Source organism: Xiphias gladius, chromosome 23 (genome assembly GCF_016859285.1).
Source record: "Xiphias gladius isolate SHS-SW01 ecotype Sanya breed wild chromosome 23, ASM1685928v1, whole genome shotgun sequence".
In the NCBI taxonomy this organism is placed as follows: domain Eukaryota; kingdom Metazoa; phylum Chordata; class Actinopteri; order Istiophoriformes; family Xiphiidae; genus Xiphias; species Xiphias gladius.
The window spans coordinates 19,968,691-19,994,309 of NC_053422.1; the positions used below are offsets into that span (position 1 = coordinate 19,968,691).

Sequence of the window (25,619 nt, forward strand, 5' to 3'; positions counted from 1 at the left end):
GGGCTTACTTCACATTCCTGTGCTTTGATCTTCACAGGAACTGCTTGCAGAGTGTATGCACTATATAAACATGTATAATCTGACAAGACAACAAAAGAGAGAAGATATAAGAAATATGTTAGCTCAAAGTAATTATAAAGTATTTTTAAGATGATGTTTGATTGGCATTGATTATCCTTCCAAAAAAAACACCGTTAATTGTTTCAGCAAACGCCCAAAGGCAACATGTGTCTACATTTAAGTGATGTAGCCCCTTAGCTGCTGTAGGAATTAGGACTCTCATCCTTAACTCAACCTCATTATTAACGTCATTATTTTGACTAGAGCTGAATCGATTTGATCAATTAGTCGATTGACGGAAAAATAATTGATTTAACTGTAATGATAATCAAATAGATTCACCTAATTTTTCAAGCAAAAATAGGGGAAAGAAAAGCCAAACACACTGTTTTTTTCTTCTCAAATATAAGGATTTGCTGCTTTTCCTTTTCAATGTCATTGTAAACTACATATGTTATGGATTTTGGACTTTTGTTCAGTCGAAACAAGACATTTGAAGATGTCACCTTGGGCTCTGGGAAGATGTGATGGGCATTTTTTCATTTTGACATCTCAAGGACTTAACAATTAATAAATTATTGGAGGAAATAATCTGCAATGTCACAGTCTGGACCGTGACTCCAGTTTTTTCCCTTGTGTTTCTAATGTTTCCCTTTTCCTCGTGTTTTCTGTCTTTCCCCTGTCCATCTCTGTACGTGTGTGTATGTCTGTCTGTGTCTGGGGCAAAGCGCTCCTCCCTCTCCTTCTCTCTCAGCTACCTGTTGCAAATCAGCCAGCACACCTGCAGTCTATCAGCTCATAAAGTCAGCAGTATATATTCCCTGGTCCTACAGCCACTCTTTGCCAGCTCACTCTTTTCACTGTCCGGTAGATTATACTCAGGCTGCTTAAGCATTTTTCATTCTAAGTTCTTGCACCAGTGTTTCCTTCATGTTAACATTTGTCTCCTTGTGTTGAGGACCACTACCCGCCTGCTTGCCTGCCAGCTTTTCAGAGTGCCACGCCCCAGACCACCTGCTTGCCTTGCCAGCCACCAGGCCTCTAAACCCCACCTGCCTGCCTGCTCATCTACTCCATCTCCAGTTTCCCAAGTCCTGCTTTTGGGTTCCCCTTTTACTTGTGACAGACAGATTAATTGATAACGAAAATAATCAATATTTGTAACCCTTACTTTAACCCAAACCATGATCTTTTTCCCCAAATCCAGCCAAGTTTAGTTATGCTTAAACTTAACCATAGTGGTGTTAGATTTCAAAATATCTTATTTTGGCGACATCGGTTTGTAACAGTTTTTAAAGGCACTGACAAGCAGTGTCCTGCCGGGGGGGAAAAAAATCAGAAAACACTCGTATATCTGGAGGGAAATTACAAACACTATTTTCTCATTAATTTTTACATTGAACTTTGAAATGTTCGGCATCCTGGTGGCCTAGGTGGTGGTTTTAAGGCCCATTGAAACAACAGTCAGAGCATCTTTAGATACCATAATGTGACATATTTCTGCGAGGAAACAGAATGTGTGGGCAGGATTTCATTTCAAGATGAATTTGATCAAATTCCTTGGATAAGCCACACCTGTGTTTAGTCAAATACAGTTGTGGCTTAGCAAGGGTGAGTCTCTGGAGAATACATAGTGATGGTGAGCTTGAGAAGACATTTCACTTCCACCCACAACTCTCGCCCTTTCTACGTCTGTCTCTTAGATTGCTCTGAGGATGACGGGGAAATTAATGAACTACACTTTGACCACGCTCTTTCGGAAATGTTAAAGTTTTTGACAGCTGACGTCCAAATACACACCTCATCCACTCATTTGCTATCAGATTTTTATTTCATGTTATCCATTAAGGCAAGAAAAAAAAAAAATCCACAAAAGTTATTTAAATACACAATGTGGAACACATAAAAGTGAATAAAATGTCTAGGACATGTTGCAAAGTCTGTATCTGTGCTACCTTTTGAGTAGAAATCAGCCACAAAAGGAATAACCATTGAGTGTAATTTTCAGGAGAAAGTTTGAAAAGCCTGAATGCTTTTAATAGTGTTTCTAATTTGCTTTATTCACTGAGGACCACTATATGAGTTTTCATGGAGGGAGGTATTTCGGTATTCATGTTTATAAGATCAAATCAATCCTAAACTGTAAACAAAGACTCCACCTTGAGATCAACTTTATTGTCACACTGCGAGATAGAGCAGCAGAGGTGTCGCAAATAGAGTTGGAGAGCTATTTCCAGACAATGACTCACCACTCTTCTAGCTCTCAGACTTCAAGTCTTGTATATCAAAATAATTACATCTGCAGAAGAGTTATAACAATGAAGCTTATGCAAATGCATTTTAATTTGCACTGATGAGACAGCATTCAGTATGTACTGAAACTAAAGCTGTTATGTTAGTCAAAATGAGTTATGAGATGATAACTAGAATATGAGTTGGTGTTGGACGTAAAACTGAATACTGACACATTTCTCACAGGTACTGTAGATCCTATGTGGGCTTGGTGAGTCAAGACACAGTTTTAAGTGTTAATGTAGTCATAGGAAAGGAGACTCGCAGGCAGAGCTGCTGCAATTGCGTAGGTTTGATGTTGTGGATGCTCAGATCTCCTGTTTCTCTCCTCTGTGACCATTTGGCAGGGCAAAAATGTATGTCTTATGCTGCAAGGAGCAGCAGTCCTCGGCAGGGGGCCTTTAAAAATATATCATTTTTATCAGATGATCTAAATGGTAAATTATGAAATACTGTTTATGTATCTATCAAAATCCAAACGTAAGAGAAGGTTTACCACACCATAAAATTGAGTAATTGGCTATTTTAATCTATTATTTATTTCAGTCATGTTTAAGCTAAGAGGTTAAAAATGTATTGATTCTAGCATCTCAAACATGAGGATTTGCAGCTTTTCTCTATTTGATATCATTTCAAATTGAATATCTTTTTGTTTCGGACTGTTAGCCATCCAAAGTTGCATAGTTTATGGACCTGTTTTCCTTAACAATAATTCATCTTAAAAGGACCTTCGATGTGTCAGCAAAAACAAGAGCTCGAGTCAATTCAGAGGCAAGAGGTTAAGGAATGGCCTATGATTAAGCGTGGCTTTCAACCCTTATGATTAAAGTCACAAACTGACACCCAGTGTTTGATGAACAATCTATTATTCTTTTAATACATTTTTCAATAAACAGCGTGATGGACAGGGCAGATGAACTGCGCCAGGGTCAATCCAGAAATGTGCTTAACTGAGAATAGTACACAGAATTAAGCACTTAGACGGCTTCCATTGAGAAAAATTGGAAATGAACCCAGTAACAGTCATGTTGTTTTCACATTTTAATTCATCTTAACAAGAAAGTGCTCAGTAAAATTCAGCCTTCCCCAAGTCTGACAGCCTTCTCAGTTACAGTTAACTTTGCAGTCAACAATGTTCTGTTATGTGACAGAATAGTTATGTAAAAGTACGTAAACTGATACACTGAGAAATCAAACACCTTCTATAGGCTCGACAGGTGAGAAGTTTTTTTTTTTTTCGTTTTTTTCATGAAGAACTCCATTTGTGGTAGCTTGTATTCCTGTCAGTAACAATGTATTCCAGTAGTGACAAGTTTTCACAGTGGGAAAGAAAGGAATGGAAATGTTACAAAACTTCTCAAACCACTTCTTCATCGTAATCCATTTCCCCACTGCTGAGTACCATCAGCAAGTGGATAGTATATGTTTTGTTTCTGCGGATATTTTTTCTGCCATTAAAACTTGACACCATTAGAATACATTTAACCAAGCAAGATGACTACACCTTCAGTTTTTTTGTGAAGTTAAAAACCACTAACTTTTTACAGCCACTTTTCAAAAACTACAGAGGTTGAGTGTTTGATACTTGATGATAGCTTTTAGCACAAGTATTACTTTAAATGCACTTAATTAGAGCTTTTGAGAATTGATCTTTTACAATTGAACCCTTCCTCACAGTCAAAAGCCCTTCTGAGGCTGCCTGATTTGAAGCTAGTGGCTAGTTAAAGGTCACCAGCAAGAGTATTTCTAGTATCGTACCTAACATGCATTTCTCTATCACTCCAGTCAGCCTTAGAGGAGTTCAAACCCAGGACATTTTGCTGTGAGTCACAGTGCTAACCACCCAGGCACCGTGCCACCAGAGTAGGCAAAGTCTGACCTGAAGGTGAAAGGCTTTTTAGTAAAGTCAGGTCACAAAAATTGATAGGTTTTTCTCCCAGTAGGGAGCATGAATGTGCACTGCACATTTCATGCCAAATCAGCCATTAGTTTTGAGATACTCTCAGGTTGCAAACGAGCAAACAAACAAAAGGTCAGATGAAGGCAATTACATAGCAGAAGTAAATATGGTAACAGCACAGCTTTCAAACAATTTTCATATACAATACGAAAAGACTAGTGATTCTTCCTTCCAGCTGCAGCTTTTCTAGATGTGAATACGTCAGCTTTGCACAGTTAAGCTCAAAGATACCACTTGAGTTGGAGGTTAAGCTTTTAGCTTAGTGGAATACGTTCTCTCTTTTGCAAGGTTGGAAGAATGGACTTCTGATTTAGATTCCTGGTCACTTTAGTGAGGATAAAAGGGGCTTAGAGTCAGTGATCAGTGGTGGGACAGATTGACTTTGGAGTCTTTATCTCAAGAAGGCCAGAGCAGAACAGAAAAGTGAGATATTTCACCCTGCAGTTACAGCTTCACTCAGGGTAAAAGATGAGATTTTATATTTCTCACAAAGCGAGAGTGTGCTACTTGTCCCATTCAGCATCTTGGGTTTAGACATTTTGCTCTGATGTTAAAGGTTCTCTTAAGATTTTCATCCAGATCCGTTTTCCATATATTTTGTAAGCCATTTATGGTTCATCGAATAAGAAACGTGCTGCTTAGCCAACCACTTGGCACATTAAAGCTCAAGTTTTTTACCAATCAAACCTTGGGTTTATTCCTGCATTCAAAGGCAAAAGAGCATGATAAATGGTTGTTTAATGATTGTTCCCCTACACACTGTCTAACTTACCATCAAAGCAAACTGTAAAATTCAAGCCATTCTGGGATGTTTTTGATCCATGTATAGGTTCTTTATGCAGAAAGCAGTTATCTAACAATTCCCAGAGCTGAAGGTGATTGGGACATCTGTCTGCTTTAGAGTAGCTTTTCTTTTATCATCCCACAAGGTTTCACGAGGGACTTCTCAGATGGAAGCAGATAAAGAGGAGGCCAATGTCCCAGGGGCTTCACCGAATCTACAATCAGCAGAACAAGGTATTCGCTGCCCTCTTTGTAGCGCAATATCAAAGTTCAAAAGTGTAGCATCTCCCATTTACAGTTAAGGAGCCCAACCTTCAAAGTTATCCATAAGGTATCTTGTCGGATTTTATTGTAAGTGATTGTTTTTTGGTGCAACGCTTCTGTTTTGGTTTTCCCAGTTTGAGTTATTTGTATTGAATTGGGTTGGGTATAGATACTGCATGTAGATAATCGTATCTACCTCTCGATACTACTCTATCAATACATGGATTTGGAGTATAATTTGATAATGATTATGAAAACAAATTTCCAGTAATGTTAGCAATGCTTAGTTGTTTTGTAGTCACTTTGCATGAGACAGTATAAATGTACTGTTTGATCATGTCTCAGAAGTTGAGTAATTGATTTTTTTGCCCTTAGGGGCAATAAAACAAACTTTAAACACAACACTGACACATTATCACTGACAGGAGACGTACAGCAGACACAGAAACATTACCATTTATTTGTAGCCCTTTCGCTGGCCACCTGATGATTATTCAATATTTGTTTTCTTTCTAGCTCTATTTTTGGTCTTTTTAACTCCTGAGGGAAATATTTGGCTCTTTAGCAAATAAATGCTCCACTCTGTCCATTGTTGTGTCACTAGCTTTTGTTGATGTTGGAAAAGTGGTTGATGAGAACCATGAGTGTGAACCAAAACAGTGAGGTTGTGGGCTGTAAAACTGCTGTGTCTTTGAAGACACGAAAAAGCTCAGTAGAGCTGAAGGGAACTTCAGAATCTGATGTTAATTTTCTCTGAGTTTGTCATGTTGAGCAACACCTTTCACTTTAATGTAATTGTTTAATCCATTGTTAATATGAAATATTGATTAGTGCAGCTCTAAGAGTTACAAAATACAGCCGGATCACTAAAGAAAATGAATCATTGGATTACTAAAGAGACATAGAACCCATGATTAGCTAGAATCTGAAGCAACAAGATGTTGATTTTTTTTTTTTTTTAAATAACTCATATACCAGCAACTTTCTAAGAATTCTTTTTTCATGAAACCGTTCATGCCAGATGTTCAGGCAAGAAGAGATGTTAGGAGCAAAGAGCACAACTGAAAACAAAAAGTAACCAGTTCATGGATCACTACGGTTGCCCTTGATGTTTACTGATGGCAGGTCACACTTGCCTATAGAGAAGGACAGGCTCCTTAGGAACTGAGAGCAGCTGTAGGAATCAAAGATGCTGTAGCCCCATAATGTATGACTGCTTGTGCCCACCATAATATGATCCGACAATGCAACACAGTGCAATGGGAAAAGGATAAGTTGTATACCAGAGTCCATGCACAGCGGGCGTATAGGTCTGAGGTCATGCAGCTTGATGTAACTTGACAACACGGATTGTATACATAGAAGGAAAAATATTGGATCCACGGAGCAGCATCCAGCAGGTGTGTGCCTTAAGATGTCACCCCCTCACATGAATCAACAGTAGAACAAGGGAGGGGATTGTGGGGTGGATGGTGCCAGGGGGCTGCAGAGACCTTATCATAAAAACAACTAGAGGAGCAATCATGTACCACAAAGTACAGAACAGCTTGCATCATACCATCCATTGCTTGCAATTGTGTCCTTTGAATTAAACAGGCAATGGAATCACAAGTGGTGCTATATAATCATTTTCAACCAAGCAAATTAAACAACGCAGCGTCAACAGCTGTAACTTTAATCATTGATACAAGGACACACGCAGAGATTCAATATTTGTGGGGGTAACAGTATAATATATGACACCTTGTCTCAAGGTCAAGAGGGAAATGTATTCAGCAAAAACTCTGCACTAAGTATCTACGTGAAATTATGTTTGCTGGATGGTAAAGGACGCAGTCATAAAGGGTGTGTGTAAAACAAATTGCAATCTGTCTGTCAGCTCATGTTAAATGGAGTGCACCACTGATGAGACATGCAATCTGGTGTCTGCTGTTGTTAGAGGCAAGCAGTCGCTTATGAGTCATGGCATTTAATATAGATTTTATACATTGCATACATTTTGGGGATGATGAAAGCAAGATGAAACATATTGTTCCTTTCATTATTTGATGACATCATGTTGTTGTTCAGCAAATGTCAGAAATGACCTTCAAGAAGAAGAAAATATAGTGAAATATTTAATCCCATTTAAACTGATAGATTTACGCCTGATATTCTGTGAATTATTAAACCTGGAGATATTCCTCAACACGGGCATAAACTATTGAGTATAAAAATAGGATTCAAACACCGTAAGCCATGCAAATCAGTTGAAGTATGTTCACAGAGAAAAAATTCAGTGTTCCAATTTCACTTTCACCTCAGTTGATGTGGAGGCATTAACTGTCAATCCGGTAGTAGCCCTTCTTCATGCTTTTTACATTAAGTCTATGTGAACATTTTATGAATTTATTTTAATCCTTAGTCATGAAATTCCTCAATTCTTTTTACCAACAAGAGCATTTATTATTCTGCCAGCACTGCATTCAAAAGGGCTGGTGTGGCAGGGAGGTCAAACATGAATCAGAGCAGCTCTCTAATATAAAAATATCGCCTCAAAGCAGACAGCAGCAGAGGCAGTTAAAGATATGGGCAAATGCCAAGAGCCCTGTTTGCAGTATGGCAGCTGGCTGTTAGTGGTTGCAATACTATATACAGTAAAATAGCAATCATATAATATTATTAAACATCGCTCTTGTCATCACCATCAAATACTATAAATCCAGTTCTGTGATTAGAGCCACAGGTGTTTAGCTTCTGGTAAAAAAAAAAAAAAAAATCCATTATTGCTTCCAGCTATGCGGCTGCGTATTACTCCTGTTCTCTATGCTACTGATCCTCTGCGTTGTCACCATGAATAAGAATATGTTCTTAGGGAACTCAGCCAGCAAATTAAGGATTATTTAAAAAACTATCCCTCATGTTCATTTTGTTAGTTTGTTGTTCCACACAAGAGATGCATATGTTCCTTTTAACATCTGACTCGACAATCACCACCACTTCCTACTGCCATACTCCACAAAAAGAAAAAAGAAAAAAAAGACAAGTGACATTGTTTGGATGACAGGCCGAGTGTTATGGCATCAAAGGAAACCGACGTTTTTGTTAGCGCACTCAGTCTTTCCACCTATGCTTTGTCAGGATAGACTCCGTGCCCACCATGACTCAAGACAGACAATGCATACTAATCCAGCCTTACATGCATGTCTGCAGCCCACAGACCAGTGAATAGTGGCAGCCTGCCTCCCTGCGTTGCTGCATGGCACCGGGTGCCACTTACCTCTGCTGCTGTCTGAGCTGCCGTGGACCCCAGTGGCCTGTATGCTATAGGGGTGAGAGGTCTTACTGTGCTTTTACTTTATGGCCGTGGGTTTATGTCGGCGTCTCAAAGGACAGGATGGAGGGCACATGAGAGGAATACGTAATTCATCACCAGCAGGGCCTTGTGAGTACAATCTTGTGACACACATTGGACGTGTTAAAAAGGCGCTGCTGTTTTATGTAGCATTTCCAGGCATCTATGGAGTGCTCTGACATCAAAGCATGTGTCATTATTATGCTTTCAGGGAAAAAAAAGGTAACATCCATCAGGATGAAATGTGCTCCTCTCTAAAGTAGTCCTGATGGCTGGTATTCTGTGTCTCTTAACACTTTGCTGATAAATATTTACACCCTGTAAATATTTGAGGGCCAAACAACATGCAGTGCCATTTATTTTGATCATATTGTACCTTTCATTATTTTTCTGAGGCTTACAAAATCAATCTCTTCAGAGTGTGCAAAGACGCATTTAATTTTCCCTCACTATTAATCTCTAGCCCAATGAGATGATTAATTACACCGTAATAAAGGCTTGTCGCAGTTAGAACTGTGTCTTTATTCATGAAGACCTCCACATGGAGCTACATTTACATTTAAATGTGTTCATGGGGGGGTTGTTCTTATCTGCCGGGCTTAAGTTGGAGGGCAGGATAGGTTCAAAAGAGACAACAAATGTGGTGTTCTGCCCGAGTCGAGGTTGTCAAACCAAACTGGGAATCCTGCATGAATAGCCAGTCGGTTGTTTAGACACCGCAGCACAAATCTCCTGCAATCATAGGTTTTCAGTGTTTGGTGAGACGAAAGACAAATTTGTCCCATGGCGGTGTAGATAAATGGTTTATTGAAATAAGAGTTGAAAGGGCCAGTAAAAGCGTCTTGTCACCTCTTTTATAGTAAATGTGCAATGTGATTACAAGGGGGATTGTTGGTTTTGCGATTGTCTGCTAATTGAATTGTGTTTTTAATATGTTTGGAGCACAAAAGGCGTGACTTGTTAAGTGGCATTCTTGTTGTGAAAGGTTGAGACACACCTCACATGTTGAAGGGTGTTTTGCTCTAGAGGAAATAAATAACTAAATAACTACTGTTCTTATTCATTTGCATTTTTGCAGTCCATTCATCTCCACTCAGCGCAATTAAGATGTCACTTCAAATAAGCAGATCTATCCTTGAGAGATGACACTGAAGCAAGGGAATATTTAGGGAGGAGAACTTGAGTTTTCTTATACCCTTGGAGTATAGCAATTCATTTGACCTTCAGATGGTTTTAAAGGGAATCTCATTCAGCCATGTAAAGAGAAATGGCTTGTGTTAATGCAGAGGTATGCTGCTTGAATACAGAAGAGACTCAAAATACGTTTGGCATATGGATTCCCTACTAATAATGAACCCTTGCCCATTGGTACTCCAGGAGGAGATAAATGGATGTTGTCTGTTCGTATGTACAGCACTCCATTCCTACATACAGTCTCTCTCTCTTCTCCCTTTCCCTCTCTTTATCTCTCTTCCTCTGCCTCTGTCTCACTCCTTCATAAGCATATTTTCCTGCTTGCTCCTGCACTATCACACAAACAGGCTTGCACATACCCTTGAAAAAAAAAAAAGGATGTGGGGGGAAAAATGAAATGCATGAGTAAAGTTTTAATAAGGGTGAGAGGTAATTTGAAAAGTCTTTGGAGGTGTTTGGAAATTTATCAATAACAACCAGCTGGGATTTCATGCATGGGAGCATTTGGTGTAATTGCCTGAACATTCCTGATAGAGGTTCCTCTTCAATAACAAAAATATACTGTTTAATGCAAAAAAGACTGACACTACTCACCAACTCTGACTTTGTAGCTTTGTCTAAAAAGGTTCATAACATAAAATGATGGCTGCTGCTGCTTTTGTTTTTGACCACTAACAAAATGGCCTTATAATATATTTCATCTAGGTTCTCTTTGTGCCAGCTTCTACTGCTTGCAGTTTTTATCATGCAAAAAAATAAAGATCGCTGTACTTCAAAGGCATTCATTTGCATTCAGCAGCACAAATTTAAAGCCCCTTTTTGAAACAATAACATTCCTCAACGTAGCTCATTCCCTCTTAGAGCCTGAGCCAGCTACAGAAAAACATCACTTTTTTGGTCAGAGTATCACGGGCTCCTGGTAGTTGCAATGGTTAACAATTGAAGATGTACTATTGTAAATTATAACCCATCCTTTGTCAAATTAGTGTGACATGGATTAATTCTCTTATCTACAGTGTTTCACAGAACAGATTCTGCTTGTTGTAGATACTTTGGAGTAGCTGATGATGAAGCCTAAATAGCACATCAAGTAGATCTCTCTGTTCTACATAGCCATGATTCAAGCACATAAACTGTCAATACAAGTCCTAACCACAGACATCAAAAGTGGCATAGATGGATGCTGAAGGATTTTGATAATGAGAAAGCTAAGCTACTCTCACTGGCACTTCATATTTCATTGAATGGCTGCCACTGTTATCACCCTGATCAATGGAAGAACTCGTGGACCATAAAACAAAACAAAAAGGAGCTCAAACATTAGGCTAATTGTCCACCCAGAGGCCCAGTTTGGTTTAAAGAGTAAGCTGGAGAGCTTTCTTTAGTAACATCACACCATGTCCCTGATTTGATTTGATTTAGGGGATTCCAGTTTTCACTCAGCAAAGTTATCCAGATAATTCACTAAAATCTGTAAATATAATTTTTTTTTTTTTTTTTTTTTTCCTGTCATATAGTTTCTTGCCAAGGCAACTGTAAACCACTCGCCATGGAAAGTTTCTGTCCCATCCTTGTTGACACTAAAAAAGACGCTGGGCTTGGTTTTTCTTGCTGCCATGAAGCAGTGTGTGAATTCTCTCACACAAATTACACATGAATGATAAGGTCATGGTCAATAGCAGCGTAATCATCCAAACTGGAGATTGGATGTCTGTCTGTCTGACTGTCAAGAAAGAGTCACGCAGAGGGAAGCGAGTGCTCTCTACTGTGCAGGGAACAAGCTTAGGGCCTCATAGTGTATTACAGAGGGAATAACCCACACTGCCACCCCTGCTATCAAAATTGCTTGGGAGGAGATTGCTGCGGGAGGTTGTGTCTGTCTCCACGTCCCAGTTCTATATTTTGTACTGTGCCCAAGGTGTTTCACTGATCTCAGGCCAAAAGCTGTGTGAAAAATTCTGCCAACTCATAGAGGATGATAGCTATAGGAGGGGAAATTCAACAATCCACCACAAAGCGCTCGTGAAAAGGAGAGAGAAGAAAGGAAGGGGGTGGGGGGAAATGAAAGAGGAACTGGAAAATGAGGACAGGATTCTAGGCTCTTATCTCCTCTTGTTGTGATGTTCTCAGAGATAAGTACCGCCTAAGTATGTTGTCAGGTCCACTGCAACACATTACTGACAGCAACACAAGTTCTGGGGAGGTCTTGCGGCGTTGCTGCTTGGCTAACCTTTCGATCCTGCACACTTTTGGTTTCAAAGAGCCATTTTGTCTGGAGTCACTGAGCTAGAAATTATTCGACCAAGGTTTATGGATGTTGTGGAAGTGGAGAGTCCTAGTGGTTAGAGAGATCGTCTTGTTATTGAAAGGTCATATAGTCAGTCCTTGCAACGGCCATTATGCATCCATCAGTAGGCATGCGTGCTGTCAAAGTGTGCTGGAGATGCCTGAATGCTTACCTGCTCACTCACAATACTTAGCCTACATAAGTGTCAGCAGCAAAATATGTAAATAATAAATATGGTGATTGTAAATGAATTAGATTATGGATTGCAATGCTATTTCCAATAATCATTAGTCCAAAAAAAAGTTACCACTGCATGATTGATTCTAGCCACTTCTTGTGGTTTCATAACCATTTTTCTTTGGACTTTACTGTGACCTTGTTTTTCTGCGGTGTCCTTAATATGACTGATGTGGATTCACAGCTGCACACGAAAAAGCCATGAACCCAAAGCTTCTCTTAGAGGTCCTATGAGATTGGACAACTTTTATTATGCTGTTGAGTATTTTTCTCTGACTGCATGTGCACTCAAAGTCTGAAATAAACAATACAGCTTAAAAATTAGTTAAAGGTGAATGTTATCTTAGACAGCCTTAGATGTAAGTACAATGATTCATTTCTCTCAGCGTGGCACATTTCAAAGAGCCATTTTGACTGGAGTCCGGAAAGACTGAAAACCATTTACTTCCATGCAATGCCCTGCTCAAAAAGCTTGCCATTGCAATATGTCTACATGGCAAAGCTGCCATCACTCTACAAAACGTCAATGTTTCCCTGCCATACAAGTGTAGCTTTCTTGTTTCTGGTTGTTTGTTTTCTAAAGTTGGGCCGAGCTTACTCAAGCAAAACTCAGTATGGATTATGGGTTTAGCTTTCTACACTGAGGTGTGCACGACACATGTAGAGTACAACCGTGTTTCCTCACTGTGCTGTTTGACTGCACTGTAACCCTAGAGGTGCCATGTTTGTTGATGTTATGGGGAATGCGCTAATGGTCTGAATGACAACACTGTTCTTTGTAAATAAAAAGAAGAAGAACATGCCTGCTGCTTTTTCTTGTGAACACACAGAAACAGAGGGAGATGATGGACCACCAGTATTTTTCTCTATTACCATCTGTGTTGAGTATTACTCCATACATAGAATAATCTGTCTAAATAAGAGAACTGAGTATAAAAGAGCATACAAAAGAAAGGAGATAACTATATCCTACAATGTAACATAATATACACCCTAAAACACTTAAGAGTATACATTAAACAGAAGCACATTACACCCTTACAGCTGCCTGTTCCAGTTAGTCTTCAGTCAACTGATCTGGAATTCAAACATGAAACTGTCTTCAAGTGGAGCTAGTCAGGATGTGTTTTTGACATGGGAGGTCGAGTACACACTATTCTTTGCATTGAAGTGGTTTAACCCCCGGAAACACTCTCTAGGCAATTGACAACAGAAACTTGCGTTACCTTGCTCTCTCTTTTTTTTTAAAGAATGGTGAATAGGTTTTCTGAATTTAACCATTAAGCTCATGAACAGGAAAAGAAAATTAGATGACAAAAGGTGACAAACATTGGTGGGCTCCTAAACTTAAAGAACGCCAGCATACGTCACATCATATGAACTCTGAGCTAATAGATTTTCACTTATTAAGTTGTCACATGGGTTGTTAATGTCATTTCCTGTTAAAACATGTTCAATTGAAAGCATATGGAAAAAAACACGAGTGCAAACCAGGTATTTGTGAATTTCGGAGTATTTGTTAAAGGTCATACAAGATGAGTCAGCCATCTTTTAACAGGAGGTATTTAAAACCAAGCATTGTCTAATTTGAAAATTGACCTTTTTCTGCTTGGAATGGTTAAATCTGATCATATTGCTGGAATAGTAGTGCAATACACCCTGTTTAATTGAAGAAACGTTGAGCAAAATGCTTGCAGCCTTTTGAAGTTTTAGTTTTGTCATTGTAACTCCAATAAAACGGCAGTGCAAAGGTTTATTTTTCTTGGTGACCTTGATCAGCCAGCCATTAAAAAAAAAGTGGCTTTGAATTGTATTGATCAACAACAAGCATAAACTTGTGTCTGTGACTCTTTCTTAAAAGCACCATTAAGTTCCATCCTCTTTTTCATTAACAAATATATAAAGGAGTGTTTTTAGAGGACTAACATGAGAGAGGTCGAGCCTATGCAGCCACTGGGTTGTATCAGTGCAATTTTGCCATTCACACAAAAAGAATGAGACGTGGATAAAACATTCAATGGATCTGCCTCCTGTTTTAATTAGTTCTGAATGGAGCGTTTTGTTTTCATCACTTATGATTTTGTATTGGAGTAAAATCCTATTCATGACCATATATACAAATATAATTGTAACCAAAAAAAAAGCCAATGAACAGCCACATATACAGCATGCAAGCGCGCACGCACGCAGGCACGCACACACACACAGAAATATAAGTGTTTTCTGAAGATAGTATATCGTTGGTGTTAGGTATACTGACAGGTTGTTAGTGCTCACATATTGTATAAATCAGGTTTGGCCTCCTATCCGAACTGTTGGTCATTACATATGGCAGTTTTCCTACAGACATGCTGCATAATTGGCCACTCTGTAACTGGTTCTTGTATAAATCAGCCAGCTTATCTTTATAGCAAATTGCCAGGGAACACGTTGCATGTTATTAATGATGACCAACGTCTGGGGTCTACTTTATACACTGTCGTTTGCCCTGTTCAAATTTATGGGGACTGGGAGGCTAAGCTAAAAATGTAAACACTGTTCAGAAGCTCCAGTAGACTCTGAACACAAACCCAATAGCTCAGCAAGTCATTATATCTCGGTAACTGGATAATTTCTGCTGTCCCATGTCTTACATGTTGACTGCAATCACATCTCTGAGAAATTTATCAACAATGTTTGAAACATCAACTGCAGGATTCTCATATCATTTTGAACCCTGTCCAGGACAAGCAAATTGCTGCCTGCAATATCAAGCTACATTGATAAATGGTCCCTCCTACCAGTGGCCTGCATATTTGCATTTGCACAATTACCTTTCACTGTCAAGGGTTTGCATACAGGTTTCATCAGATTAGAAATGTAACATGCCTCAACATGTGTGTGTGGAAAGGCCTGCGGTAGGATTCCCAAAGGGCCATTTCACACACTCATGTTCTTCCTCAAAACAAGTGGTGGAGGCCTTTGAATTACAGGAAAGACGGGGTAATACATCAGGCCCGATCAGAGCATTCTTTTGGAGTCAGCACTATTGGGCAGTATTTCTCAGAGATGATAGAGAAGGAGAGTGAAACCTTTTGAAAACAAATTTGTCACTGGGGATTATTTTTATCTTTATGATGACCTTGCAGTAAAAGAAACAAGCAGCAAAACAACATATTAGCGAACCTTTCAACTACATCCCACTGCTTGGGTTTCTGCCACAGAGCAGATGATACATTCTGATTCACCGGACCCCCCTGGCTCACGAATCTGGATGGATATAAAAAATCTATCAAGAAGACTGAAATTATAGCAGAAGAGTGTGTTTTTATGTAGTTAAAGTATTCCTGTTAAAGTATACTATATACAGCTCATGTTTACTTGCAGAGTTTTTGAACTATTTTAGCCCCAGCTCGTAAAGAAGCACTAATGTTTTTCCTGATAAAGACAGAGTATCTGTGGAAGTTATGTTTGTTTAATATTCAGTTGTATGCTGAGACAGTTTAGGAAACAAACCATTAAGTAAGAAAGGACTTATTCATACTTCTCCAGCCCACTGCTCCCTGTTGCACTAAAACCTGACAGATTTGACTTTGGCCAGCAGTCTGAGTGTGATTAATGATCAAACAGCGCCTGAACCTGGGATTTATTATCCATTACTGCTGTCCATCAGGTAAAATTACACTCCACTCCGCTGTTCATCTCAGTTTGCCAAGCAGCAATACACCACCAGAAGAAATATGCTGTTGAATGTAGTTTAACTCATGCAAAACATCGAGTGACACGGCAGTGTCTGAAGGGGTTTTTTTGATCCCTCCAACCTTTTCTTTTCCTCTCAGTTCTGCTGAAGGGTCATTTGATGTATATCACTGGGTTGCACATATTGCTGTGCCATTACTACTTCGTTCCTTGCAAGCATGTATTTGATTACATAGTACTGAGAAATAGCTTTGTGAGTCTGAAACTATATACTGCAGGTCTGTCTTTTCCTTTTTCTTTGTAGCAGAATAGAATCGTGTTTGGATTCTTTGAGTTGACAGTTCAATCCAAACTTAAGTTCCACTTACTGGCATGTATTCGGGCTGTCAACGAATATTCTAAATTCGATTTTATAATCAAATAGTAAAAAACAACAGACATCGCAAGTTCTGGCGTGGACCTGGGCCAGGGAGTCACATAATGTCACAGGTCAAGCTGAACCAAGTGAATTCAACGACACACGTCTGGTAAAATGGCAGACAATTCACAAGACAACTTGGCCGCAGAGATTGATGTGCAAAAAGGCCCCGATTGAAAATACTTTGGATTTGGTCAGTAGACGGCAAAATTGTGGAACCTCGAGATAAAGTTGTATGCAAGCTATGAAAGCTACAGTTAGCCCGCCATTCCAGCACTAGGCAAACCTGAGGTCAATCTCGAAAATATTCACCCAAGTAGTTACGTCTCTCGTTTTATTGGTTTGCCCTCTTATGGACGTAATGCGCAAAAATACATATTTTGTTTTTTAGAAGGAATAATCAAATGTGGTTTTTGGCAAGTTTTGACAGCACTCGCCTGTATTGTATGCTGTTGTGAGCTTTTGACAGCAAATGTAAATCCTTTAGCCAGAAATCTGCAAGTTATTTTTGTTCCATACATACCTGAATTTCAATCAGCACATTAAAAGCCTTATGCAATCCTGCTGCCTCTGTAACACCTCTAAATTTAGAACAATGCTGCCTAGAATTACAGTTGAGTAAATTATCCACGCCTTCGTTTCCCCCTGCCTAGAATAGTGCAGCTATTTACATGTCTGAATGGTTCAGCAACTGCATGTTAGCAACTGGTTCATTTGAAGCAGGGCTTCTGAGCTGCACTATACACAGATAAGGTATTACTCCAGTTCTACTTCACTACATGGACTCCCAGTGCATTTTAGAATTTAATATAAAGGAATACATCACCAAAAACCTATGGTTTTAGTCCCAAACATTTTCTGTAGGTTTAAAATGTGACTGAAAAGTTTTTTTTAGTTTGTGCCTTTGTGGAGAATCCAAAGGTCACATTGAAAATACAGAATCAAAATGTCCATAGAAACGTCTCATCTTGATTTCAACTATAAATACAGGTTTTACTGCACAATAGTTCTGTCAGCTGGGAAGTGAAACATTTGACACTCAGTACCTCAGAACTGCGCTTTGCTGATTCCAAGTTCACAATGTGGCAAATGAAAATAGTCTTCCTTAGAGCATGCCTTCTTTCGCTGACCCTTATTAGTATTAAACAGGTTTATTGTGTCTACACTGATTCTGACTTTGCATGTCATTAGGCTGATCAGACAGTTACAAAGATGTGGGCAGACAGTGTGAATATCAATTATTACTGTGTTTTTCCTGGATACAGCTGCTGTATAACTACTGGACTGACCTGATTATAAGATGATATATTTTTCTGAAAATTCTGTTTGAAAAAGTAGGAGTCTTAACATTTACGTGCCCAACAGCAGTTCTCATTGAATAAAGTCACTGCTCATATGCTACAGAGTGAGCCTGTTTCTTTTAGAGTGTTGTAATATGGGTTGTTTGTAGCCTTAATGTTGCTAGGTTCGTGAATTCATATCTCTACATGTTCATTGTGTCTGCTAGAGTAAGTCAGCCCCAAAAGTGTCCAGTAGTCTCAATTTAATATACAGCTGTTACTATATATACTAAAATATGATGTTATAGGTAAAGAGGGGCCAAAAAGACAGACAAGAAAAATGATAACAGTCAAAGTAAAGTTTTTCTGCCGCCTCCAACAGCTTGACAGGAGAGTGTGTACTGCCGTGGTTATGTGTGTCTTTCCCATCTACTATATTTTGTTTGAAGTTTGTTAACGTGATGCCTTCGTGTGTCTGTGGAAAGCTCACACATTCAAGACATGCGTGTAGACTGCCAGACAGCTAAATTTATATTTGAAGAAGCTACCAACAGTATCACAGTATCCTGTTTACAACATCTATGTTTGTTTGATTTTCAGCTCATTATGTGAACGCTATTCAGGAGCAGTCTCCACAGTTGGCTTCCAGATGACTGGCTTCTGGACAGATCCGACCCCGACTGCGCCATCCGTCACTTGGCTCAGTTGTAGACAGTACTAAAGTGTTTGTGTGTCATTCCTGAATTTCTTCACACTTGTTACCAGGACAACCTGCTCCGTCAGTGTGCCCTTAAAGTAAATCATGGGGAGGATGGGTGGAAAGGAGGAAGGGATCTAGTCATTCAGATCTCCTGGGAACCCTCGGAGAGACGGAGGGAGCAGATGTTGAGGATGAGCCCTTCTATTCTCGGCCTGTTTCTGGAGGTGTGTTTGGTCATTAGCAAATATTCCATGCAAGTGGAGAAATGGCATAGGATCAACATTTGCATAAGGCAGAAATGTGATTCACTGCTCTATAAAATGCATGACTCTCATCTGCCAAGACTCTGGGACTTCTGAGTATCTGTTTTTGCCTGTGATCAAACATGCATGACAGCTCGCCTTCAAAGCCAAGACAATGTGAACGAGGCATGCTGGCAGAGGCATGCAATCACTGCATCAAGACGAAACACACACCCTCACGCATTACAGTTGACAGTCCTGCTTCTTTCATCCAGCTACAAAGATGTGTGCTAACTCTATGTATAGTTGATAGAGTTTAGGCTAATACCCAGGTTGTAACTCCTATACGTCAATAATGAAATGTCAAGACAGCCCCTCGACAGGCTCACCGACCCATGTATCATCTATTGGTATGCATAATATCGCTGAAGCCTATGAGAGTTTCCCCAGTCTGAAACAATTCATTTTCAACTATACATCTGTTCAAGTCTCCTTTTAGAAAGGAGAAGCGCAAACAATTGACACTTAATTGCTCAAAGGCAAACGACACTAAAGGCTCATTTCGCAGCAGCCATCCAGTGCTGGCTTCTGATGACTCAAACATGAAGACACATCATCACAATGCGCTGCCGGTTTTGATTAACACAAATGCTGTTCAGACCCTTTTCGCACATATATTCAGAGGAGAAACAGTGCAGCAGCTTCATTTTTGACAGAGCTGTAAACAAGGTACAGCAGCTTTAAGCCTCACATAACGAAAACAGACAGGAATAGCAATTGTGTGCGCTTCCCCCTGAGGCAATTTTCCCTGAGGCAACTATCCCTGAGGTAAATAGATTTGCCAGCGCACACTTGAATCTGAATGTAGTGACCGACACTGAGATCTCTCTTTGTGGGAATAGGATATGCAGAGCGCCACAGGTTGGTGGGGGTCTGCAGTGAAGAGGTAGAAATCCTTTGAGCACAGAGTTGTTGTACCAGAACATTGTTCCATTTAGCTGAAAAACACCTCAGGTAATAAACAGAGGCATGTTTGGCTACATACAGTCGAAGATCAATTTTTAATAAAAATTCGAGGCACTGATATTTTTCAAATGTCAGAGGCAAATCTAAAGAAAGCAGCGAAATTTGAAAGAGCTTCTTTTTGCCATGACTCAATAAATTACACACTTTTTGGAGACATCTTGTTAACAAACAAACAAACAAAAACACATCTACAACTGAGACTTTCATGGCATGGTGTAAGCATTTGCATCCCTTCTGATTTGATGCAGGCTGCAATTATTTATGACTAATAGTTGATAGGAAACTTCAGTATTCACTGCTGATATTTTGCAACAGTGTGTATTCAAACTGTTGATCTATGTATTGGAACAACCGGGATTAATACATTTTATTAGCCTAAATGTGTTATTTGGGTGCCAAAAAATTACTTGTATGTTGATGGCATGCTAAGTGTCCTGTTGTGTGTGTGTGTGTGTGTGTGTGTGTGTGTGTGTGTGTGTGTGTGTGTTCATTTTTACTGAGCTTCTATCACATCAACCTCATTAAGTACAAAATGGAAAACAAACCCGAGTCTGTCAGTCTGATAGATTCCACGCAGAAGAGACACAATGATTCGGGTGCAGTTAGCCAGCCTAAACTTTGCATCTATCCAGTTTCACTTTGATCATGAAAAGAGTATTAATTAGAGGAACCTTTCAAGCCTTAAGTGGGAGGATCTGAGGTCCAACTGTTTTCCATCACTTTTTATTGCAATTGTGCTCAAAGGACCCCTGAGAAAGGAGCAGTTGCCATGATAAAACTAATTGATAAGGCAGCACTTTGATCTGTGTTCACCGAGAGACAATCAGCAGACACTGACACTGAGGTGATGTTTATGTTTTCTTACTGCGCACTGGTAAATCCCTCTCTGAAAAGACATGAAAAGGTCTCAATGCCTTCTTTAATTAAAGAGGGTTGAAGGGCTGAACGAAGGATTCAAGGCTGTTCTTTATATCATGCTCAATATCCTTTTTAATGATGGTCAGACAAGGACATTAAATTGTCATACTGAAAGTCCTTATTCATGCAGTCTGAACTGTACGTAAAGTACCATGCAGTCTTTTACATCTTCATTTTACTGCTAAGATACTACCACTCCTTATGATCATATTAAAACAACATGGATAAAAAACTAAGAGGGAAATCATATCAGTATAGATGGTGAAAAATTATGAACCATCTTACATTTTTCATGGACTCTAATGCTTTTACCCACAATTCGTAGAGTATATATAATGCTTATGTTTCTATACATATGCCTCACAAGATGAAGGTGCTCTGTGGCGTTTTCTTGTAAACAAACTTTTTATTCACATGTAGGGTTACTCACCAAAATGCGCGTGTGTGTGTGTGTGTGTGTGTGTGTGTGTGTGTGTGTGTGTGTGTGTGTGTGTGTTTTGAATGCATTTCTTTCTCATAGTCAATTGCAAAGCAGATGTTCTGGAGCGTTTTGAAACCTGCATTTTTTACATCCATGCTTACCAGCTAAAAGTGTTGTTCTTCTTTCTTGGCACAGTTACTGCCGCCCTTCAGTCAGTGGTATAGCGTGAAGCCATTGGCAGGAATGTGTATCTCCTAATGTGCATGCACATGGTGAAACAAAATGGGGTCCTGCTAATAAAAATATTGCCTTATACTGTTACTAGTGGTCAAAAACTGCACAGGGCACATTTAAGTGCCAGCCATTGATGCTTCACATGAGCAGCCTTGCAGTACCGCTTTTTTTTCCATTTCTCCCCTTTTTATTTCATTTTTGAGCAGACCCTAAACCTACTGACATTTTAGACATCTGATAAATTTTCTACTGTCAAGCTTTGTTCCTGATATCCAACAACTGTAGCTCCATGTCATCAATATTTAAAATGAAGAAAGGAAAGAAACTGCATAAATATAGCCTTTAACAACAATAGCTGTAAATGCTGTAGGTTCGGTCCAAGTTTTATTATTAAACAACTTATTAACATGTTAACACTGTGTGTAATTATCTTGTATCTTGACCATATAAACTGGGTGTTTGGCCTCTCTTTAGGATGTGCTCATATAATCTTAATAAAATGCATGACCAGATTTCATTCATTTCCACCCTAATTACTAGGGCAGGGATTATTTAATTAATCACTATACATGGTTTGTAATCCACGCATGTGGGCATATACAGCTACATTAATTTTCAACTCAGAAAACATGAGTAAATGTAACACCGTCAAAGATAGATTGGTTCAACAGATGTTTTTGCATTACTTTAACTCACATCATAAGCATTCATATTATAACGATACAGCCCAAACAAGGTTTAGTTCAAAGTCTCTACAATTTATCAGCACACAGATTCTCTCGGGCACAGCTTTGCTGTTTCGGTAGTTGCACTCAATAACCACAAGTTAGTTTTAATGCAGACAAACTAAAATGTTGTTTTTTGCTGAAGCCAAAAATATTAATTTGGATAAACTCATCACCACCACTAAAAGTGGGAGCAATATTGCAAGACTCGTGGTATACAAAATAAACTGGCATCTGGATTGATGAAAAGATATCCTTAAAAAAATCTTGTCAAATTTGGTGAGTAAACGTAGGCAAAAGATTGGCTTTCCTTTAGGAATAAATCCTGTTTCCGGTTGCATTGTAGAAAAATCCTTTTTGGGTCAACTTTTTCCTCAGTTTTAGATTATGGTGACATCTTGTGCATGCATGCTTCATCTGTAACTCTAAAGCCCCTTCATGCTGTCTACCATTCTGCACTCAGGTTCATTACTGGCGATGCATATAACACTCGTCACACGGTACAAAAAGGTCGGGTGGTCCTCTCTCTCTGAGAGGCGTGATTAGCATACATATGTTTATTTACCAGCCTCTTATTGGAAACCTGCATTCATATATTACTTCCATGCTAGTTTGATCCACTGAACCACATTACACTAGGACTAATGACTGGTTTACGCTCCATGTCCTTCGAGTTCATACTGAGCTTGGAAGATCTGATTATGGCTTCTTTGCACCTTCCAGCTGGAACTCACTACAAAGCACTTTAAAAATTAATTTGTTAGTAACTCTTGGTCATTTTAAATCCATAATCCCAAACCTATTAGCTTCTGTTTGTACGTGTTTTAATTGATTTTGTTGTTACGTTAATTATTAGTTGTATTCGTATGTTTGTTTTAATTGATTGGTCTTCTTTTATCTTCTATCTTTATTATTTTGTATCTGCTTGACATCATTTCAAATGAGGGATTTGCCCTCGATGATTTTCAAGTTTAAATGAAGACATATATAGATGCTTTATCATTATGCTGGGGGCGCATAACGACTGGGATTAATGTGGGGAATGTAATCATGATGACAAAAATTTTAGATAATCTAAATTAAACAGTAACTTCATAAAGCTGCAGACATCTGAAACAAAAGTGTACTTTTAGTCAAATCAAAAATGACACATACAGATATTGAAGTAGCATTTCTAAAAACTGCACATTCAGATTGATCTAACGCCACTTTATAATTTTATTAAAATGTTTCCTACTTTAAAAGATAAGCCCTTATTTTTCATTTTGCAGATTACAAAGTGCCATTATTATCAGTTTAATTATTCTCAGTGATTAGAGTCTTTAATGAATAAAATGTCTACATACTGTAATAGCAGTGATTCACTCTCATTTAATGATGGGTAATCTCCTCACTGAGAAACACTTCCCATGCCTTGGTGCAGACATAAAATCCACAAGAAAAGGGGTTTGAGCTTTAGTTGCTAAAAAAAAAAAAGTAGCTGCCCTTGGTTTAATAATGGCCTTTTACTTCAGATATGGGAAGTGGTTTTGAAAAGTACAAAATAAGTACTAATCAGATCAACAGTTAACAATACAAAATCCACTTTGAGTTTATGGATGGTTGGAAACAAAGAAAGCATTTGCTTATCAACTCTATGTATTCTCACAGTGGAACAAACAACAGTGTAATCTAGTGGAAAAAACACAACATAAAAACACTAAAAATAATGGTGCAGAAGTCATAGTCAGTGGCCAGACAACTACTCAAGTTACTGTTTTTACATCTAAGGTTTCTACAAAAATACAAATATTTATTTATTAACTTGCCTCATTTGGATTTGTTATTTTTTTTAGCTGTTGTTTTGCTGCACATGCATGAAATTCCTAAAATGGCTAAGAGTTGTCACTTTTGTAGGCTTGGCTTTCATGTAAGATCACTCGTACAACTGATTGCATAATGCTGCTGTAAAATAACATGACATACTAATAGAAGAAGTCACTTTTATAGAAATTTAAAAAATCGGTCATCATGGAAAAAAAACAACTATTCAAATCCTTAAGGCCCCAATGTGCGTCTTTTCACCTTGAGGCTACAAAGTGCATTGTTAGTCCTTCATTTGTCCCCTCAGGTGCAGGTTAGACCAGCACTTGTCACTCAATTTGATGGGCTTTTGAGACGACATTCAGCCTGAGGCGGTGGTAAAATAAAGCAACCATGAGCTCTGCGGAAATGGACAGAGGAAGTTGATCAGAAAAAAAAAAAAGAAATAAGGTAACCACAACTGGCAAAACCATGGCTCGGCCCATGTGACAGACACCCACAGCAAATGTATACACCCCAAAACATGCTGGAAAACAGCCAGCTTCAGGCAAAAAGGGGATTTTGGGTATTGTATGTGCGCACAGCGTGTCAGGTGAACAGTATAACACCTTTAATGCTTCTAATTAAATGTATGATATAACTTATTTAATCTGACATTTCAAAACTACGGTTTACTTTGAATCATATTCACTTTGAAAACACTTAGTCAGAGAAACGCTGCATGTTCAACAAAACACTAAAAGATCGATTGAATATGTTGTTCACTTGTCAAAGTTGTTCGAAAATGGCGACAATGTTTACATTTTTGGTATTTTCTAGTGTGTTACTCACTTTTTAGTGCTCTTTTTTTTTTTTTTTGCTCGATTGTTTTAATTTTTATTTCTTTACGCCACACGTGTCGTCAAACTGGTGAATCTGTTTCTTAATTTGCTTAAGTTTCACTTATATGCTGCATTTTTTCTAAATGTCATCATAGTGGTGAAGAGGTTTTATTCACGTGATTGTATTTTGTCAAACTGATTGTTTGTTTTTTCTTGGGTTCTGAGCTCTCTCAACCGCTGTTTAGCTTAACAATATAACCTGCAATCCTACAGTAATCTTGTCAGTCAAACCTTAACACAAATACCTAAAATCAACACATTTAAATTAGGAATGTCTGCTCAAGAAGTACAGATGCCTTAGTGTTGAAAACGCAGTTGCATTAACTGTGCATACAATCCCTCTAGTTATTCCCAATAAAAATCAACCAAACAGAAACCTCTTTCAGTGTCTCTCCCTGTCACTCTCTTGTGCATTTGGACAAAAACACACACACACAGCTCCTCTTGAATGTCACTCTGCAGTTATTTCAAATAGCATGCTTAAAGACATTTGAAATGACGTAAATAGCATTCAATTCCGCAAAGCTGTGAGGCAAACACAGGCTGTCAGAGCAAGATGTACATTTCTCGATTGACACTTGGCTGATTACAGTGTAATTTATAGAAAGCAACTTATTTCTCACTGCAACACACATACAATCGGCTGAAAACCGCTACTCAGTTGTGTCTGACAGAGATCCGGTCAATACTGTCAATAGCCAAGTAGCTGGAACTACCATTGTGAGATGGTTTTTGGCCTTGTCTGCAACCTTTCTCCTCCTTATTTCTTTAGTTAAGTCAATTAATTGTGTTTGACTGTGTATTTCTGTTTGTCTCCCTCTCTCTCTCTCTGTAGCTTGTATGTACACACACACTAATGTGAAAGCAGGTTAAAGCAAGAAA

General features: G+C 38.8%; 1 protein-coding gene across 6 annotated transcripts in view; it reads left to right on the forward strand.

The window, feature by feature from the left end:
- Positions 1–25,619, forward strand: part of sncb (synuclein, beta) — a 134,175-nt gene that overhangs the window by 36,862 nt on the left and 71,694 nt on the right. For 2 of the 6 annotated variants that reach the window (XM_040119017.1, XM_040119018.1), the window contains exon 2: positions 5,242–5,329. The exons of the other annotated variants lie outside the window; for them this stretch is intronic. The gene's annotated coding sequence lies outside the window, so the exon portion shown is untranslated. The remainder of the gene's footprint in view (positions 1–5,241; positions 5,330–25,619) is intronic. 6 annotated transcript variants of the gene reach the window in all.